We start from the raw sequence: 6,000 nt of genomic DNA on the forward strand, positions 1-6,000 counted from the left end.
TTCAAATCGATGTAATGACCTATGTCAAGTATTGTAATCTATTTTGAACTAATAAATAAATAAAAATAGCATCGGACATGAAATGTTCAAAAATATCAATTGGGATACATAAAGTAATAGATATCATTACAAAGTTGTCAGAAATATAAAGAACACAAAAATCCGAGCTATAACAAAGAAGTTATGACCAATCGAAAATCCGCAGCGAAACCGGTAAAACATTGTTAAGCGTGAAACGCGAAATTTCAATAAAATACTTTTTAGACTTAAGTATCTAAACGAAAGTTGTAGATATCATTAAATTGTGAACGTACATAAAAAGAACGTCCAAATCTGACTTTGTATGAAGAAGTTGTGATTTTTCTAAGTTTCGGAGTAGCGGTAGACAACTAAAAACTCGAAATAGAGATCGATCGATATTTAGCTGACACGACCTAAACGAGAATTGAAGATCTCGACAATAGTAGTACAACGGTAAAAAGACAGACGAAAACGGATATTGGATGAAGAAGTTATGGATTTTAACGGATTTTTCCTGTCCCGGCCTATTAAAAATATATAATTAAAAATAATGTCAAAATTTGCCAACGAAGTCTAAATGAAAGTTGTAGATTATATTCTCACCTACGCGTGGATATAAAGAACGTCAAAAACGGAGCTCGTATGCAAAAGTTACGCATTTTAGAAGATCAGGGCACACAAATCGAGGGGAGTACGCTATAGCAAACGAAGGTACGCCCAGCGTACCCGATGCAAGGCCTCGGATCGACCACGTCTCCCCTATGCACTCTATCCTATCCCATCCGAAGTTCGGCATCTGCGGAAGGCATCATCGCTGACGTACGCCCAACGTACGAGCGTATGCCCAGCGTACGAGGGCCATTCCCAGCCCTATAAATAGGATGCGAAGGTTCCGGCTTCATTTGAAAATTTACACCATTTCTCTCCCATTTTCTCACTTTCAAGCCACTCGAGACTATCCCGACATCCCAGTTCCATACCCAAGCTCCGACGAAGGTTCGAAGCCCCGAGATTCCCGAGAACTTTTCCACTTTTCAGTCGAAGTGCTGCCCGAGAAAAGTCTTGTTTTCGTCAAATCACCACACTTTCCAAGTGAGTTCATACCCCTATATTTTCATGTTTTTACTATATTTTAGGGGGGGGGGGGGGAATACAAGTGAAACAAAAGAAAAACTTATGTTAAAATGCAAATCTTTACATACAGTTTCAAATGCTTTATCTACATTTTTGTGTATAAATGTTAAATACGTAGAATAACATCATTACAAATGTTATACTTTACATGAAAAGTTGGTAGCATACTAAGGGTTATCATTCAAATGAAACACACTTTTTGAAAAACTATAATACGTATAGTTTTCGAGATATTCATGATATTTTACACTCTATGAACAAGGTAGAAAGGAAATACTTACATTTACAAGAAAAATGGATTTTTCATACGTAAACCAATTTGATACAAACTTTGTGAGACATTTGACTTCACATACTTTCACATACGCATTTTAAGTCCTGTATTATATATCGTAATCTCTTGTAGGGAGAGCGTGATTACTTTTGTATAGATCTATACGGGATTCACAATCTCGCACCTAACTTGTTAGCTACAGTTTGACCGGCTGGTCTGGGGTGACAAACATCATATCATTCCAACGCCTGAAGAACGTTGTGACAGGTAGTCTGTGTCAATAGTACAGTTATAAAACTTACATGAAGTATTAAAACATTTGAATTACAGGGCTATTAAATGCCTTAGTAGTTATATATACATATATAAATATACTTAAACTATTTTAGGTATGGAAAATACTTATGCATTTCGGGTTTTTGGAACTTTTAAAACTACTATTCATTTATGGAAAATATTGGATTTTCTAGAAACAAACTCAGTTACTTTATACCAAAAGGCATACAATTCTTATACAAAAACACTTATGAACTCACCAGCTTAATTGTTGACACTTTTTCAAAACTACTTGTATTTCTCAGGGATTCAATAATACAAGTAACAACAGCTTTTGGGGAAGGGACGCTAAGGTGTCAATTTCAAACTTATTTTATCATCATAATGTAATTTATTTTGAAACTTGTAATACAATCAACAATGTAACTTTTTAAATTATATTTATGATGGTTGTGTTTGCTTTCTTTACTATTTATTCAACTATTATGATACTACATGAAGTCATCCGCCCTCGAACGATTCCGCCATTCTTGTTTGGGGGTGTGACAGATTGGTATCAGAGCACTGTATATAGTGAACTAAGTATATCGAACCATATAAGATATACAAACTATAAATGCAAAGGGACTAAAACTCACTGACAAAACGTTTTTACACCAAGCATACTTCATTAAATTAAAAGGTTAGTTTCATAAACAAATACATGCATGCAACAGTTTAATGTCATAGTTAGAACTATACAAAAGTATTAACACAAGTTGGACACTATGACTAAGCCTTGGAATATGTAATCAGATCTAGGATGAATATATCCTGATCAACTATGTTTATCCGAGATATGACCAACGTGTGTCGGGGCATAGTCATAGTGAGCAACAAGTCAAAAACTTACCAAAGTAACACTAGAATCAAACCTACAATTTTAAATAGTATAGGAGTATTTATGGCACAATAAAAACTATAAGAAGCGAGTAAACCCCGACATTTTGTTAGGACTAAGATCGTCAATTAAAATAAAATTTAGCTTATAAAAACTAAAAACCTTCACTGACAGGTCTATAATTCCAAAGTGCATACTTTAAGGTTACACATGAGTGAGGTTGCATGGGTTTAGGATTTATGATTTCACTTTAGGTCGTTTTTCTTGTTTGGATGTGGGCCTAGAGTGAAGCTATTTATCCAATGGTCCATTCAATCTCAATTCTATATAATTCGTATGCCCTAGGTAATTATAGGAGGACTCGGTATAGGCCTTATCATAAAATTTTCTCCTTACACTCAAATTCTATAAATAATTCTCTTATTTGTTTTCTCGATCAAGCAAAATGGCAGGATTTCATATCCTCGGGGATCCCTACTACCCAAACCAGGGCAATGGAGGTTGGATTGAGGTGGATGATGAAGAGGATCCCGAAGAGGTTTCCGAGGAAGACCCAGAAGAGGATCCCGAAGAAGAGGAAGAGGAAGCTGATGATGAGGGCATTGACTCAGAACCCGAGGTCTATGATCCTCCCCAGGGAGTACCAGATCTCCGATAGGACTTTCAGGGCCCGACGCCCTTCTGGGTTGTAGACCTGAAATGATGGAGCAAGGAACAAGAACAACGTCCACCTTACGGCATGGAACAAGGTTTTTATGACCTCCGTAACGGGAGTTTGGAAGACAGAGCACTCCCTGTCATGGTTCGTTGCATCGCCAATCAAGGCGAGCAAACAAGGATAAACGTCAACCAAATCCTGGACGTTGGTGCCACTACACAAATCACTGCGATGCGTCTTCGTCGCCTAGACGAAGAACATGATCGAACTCTTGACCTGTGTTAAGGTCAAATTTTCCTAATCGATGTATCGAATATTAATATCAATGAGATTTGCACGCATTTATTATTTCATTGGGTATTTCATTAAATTCTTAAAATACTAAGTAAATCGTGTACTTATTATTATAAGTTTCCATTTCGCAATCAACTTACAAATTCGGTAATGATCAGAATGTAAAACATATAATACTAAGACTTTCCATAATCATTTCTGAAGACTATCAAGAATTCGTCTTTTAACTTATGGCAGAATCATGCCGCCAAGAAGGAATCCCCGACACTTCAATACTACAGGAACACCAACACCACCTCCACCACCACCCCCATCAATGGACAATGTTGGTTTCCATGCAGCCGTAACAACTGTTGTCACAGCAGCAATGGCACAAATGAGTAACAATGGGTCAGGAGGAGGAATAAATAGCTCTACAAATGGCCAACACCAAGGTCGTTCCAGGGAATGCACTTACAAGGATGTCACCAACCGCAAACCCACATCCTTTAATGGGACTGGAGGAGTTATAGCTCTATCCCAATGGATAGAGAAAACGGAAGCAATATTCGAAATTTGCTAATGCCAAGAAGGATGCAAAGTAAAATTTGTTCCATGTACTTTCTCTGAACGAGCCCTAACGTGGTGGAATGGGCACGTCAAGTCACTAATTCTGGTAGTGGCTAACTGCATGGGATGGGAAAACCTAAAACAAATGCTCATGCAAGAGTACTTCCTGACAGGCGAAGTGCAGAAGCTCGACCAAGAGCTTTGGGGCCTTACAATGGTAGGCTCGGACATCATAACCTATACCAATAGGTTCAGTGACTTAGCAATACTTTGCTCGGGAATGGTTGCTCTAGAGAGCAAGAAGATCGAGAGATATATCTGGGGACTGTCACCCTAGATTCAAGGAAGTGAACTAGCTTCCAAACCAGTTACTTTCGATAGTGCCAAACAATTGGCACAGTCCCTCGTCGACCATGGTGTCTGCCAAGGATTCATGACTGCAGTTCTGAAGCAACCCATAGAGAGCAACAACAATACCAACAACAACAAGAAGAAGAAGAAGTTCTGGGATAGAAGGAAGGGTCAACCTTCGCAAGAACCTTCCAAGAAACAGCAGCTAGTGACAGTTCATGCCGCTACTACTCCCACCGCTATTCCTGTCACCCCTACACCAACGAAGCAATATGCTGGAAACCTACCGAAGTGCAGCAAATGAAATTACCATCACAACAGAAGTTTTCAGGTGATGCACTGTAATAACTACAATAAGAAAGGGCACACTGCCCGTTTCTATAAGGCATCGGCACAACCAATCACCCAAATTCTTGGAGTCGGGGTGGGCCTGGCGTGTTATTGGTGTGGCGAAGCTGGGCACTACAAGAGAGATTTCCATAAGTCAAGGAATGCTGGCAGTGTAGGAAGAGTGATGGCAATAGGGCAGAACAAAGCAATAGCTGATCCCCGGTGGTTATGGGTATGTTTCTCCTCAATAACGCTTATGCATGCATACTCTTTGATTGTGGTGCGGAGAGGAGTTTCGTGAGCCATGATTTCAAACACTTACTTAAACAAAACCCCCCAATCACTTAATAAGATATTTATAGTAAAAATGGCAAACGGTAAAACAAAAAGCACAAACGATATGTACATAGGCTGCACACTAGATTTAGATGAACACTCATTCCAAATCGATCTAATATTGATCACTATAAGAAGCTTTGATGTCATCTTCGGTATGGATTGGTTAATCCTTCACCATGCCTATATACTTTGTCATGAAAGGGTCGTTCACCTTAATCTGCCAAATGGCGAAACTCTTATCATTTATGGTGATAAACTCGATACCAATTTACAAATCATCTCTAGCGTCAAAGCCCAAAAATACATGCGCAAGGAATACCATTTTTTCCTAGCCTATGTGGTAGATAAAGAAAAAGAAACAAAGGATATCAACGACATTCCAAAATTCTGCGATTTCACTGACATCTTCCCTGAACATCTTCCAGGAGTTCCACCAGAACGTCAAGTCGAGTTTCAGAATCGACTTGATTCTCGGAGCTACCCCAGTAGCAAAATCGTCGTACCGTATAGCCCCGACAGAGATGCATGAATTATCCATCCAACTAAACGAGCTACTCAATAAAGGATTCATCAGGCCGAACTACTCACCTTGGGGAGCACCAATCCTATTCGTAAAGAAAAAGGAGGGATCCTTTCGCATGTGCATCGACTACCGAGAACTAAAGAAGCTCACAATCAAGAACCGATATCCCCTACCACGCATAGACGATCTGTTCGACCAACTCCAAGGAGCAAGCTACTTCTGAAAGATTGATTTAAGATTCGGGTACCATCAGCTGCGAGTCCTGGAAGGAGATGTTCCCAAGATGGCCTTCTGAACTCGTTATGGTCACTCCGAGTTTGTACTGATGCCCTTTGGATTAACAAATGCATCGGCGGTGTTCATGGACTTAA

The sequence above is a fragment of the Lactuca serriola genome, chromosome 4, assembly GCF_051521515.1.
Source record: "Lactuca serriola cultivar US96UC23 chromosome 4, Lser_US96UC23_V15, whole genome shotgun sequence".
Classification (NCBI taxonomy): domain Eukaryota; kingdom Viridiplantae; phylum Streptophyta; class Magnoliopsida; order Asterales; family Asteraceae; genus Lactuca; species Lactuca serriola.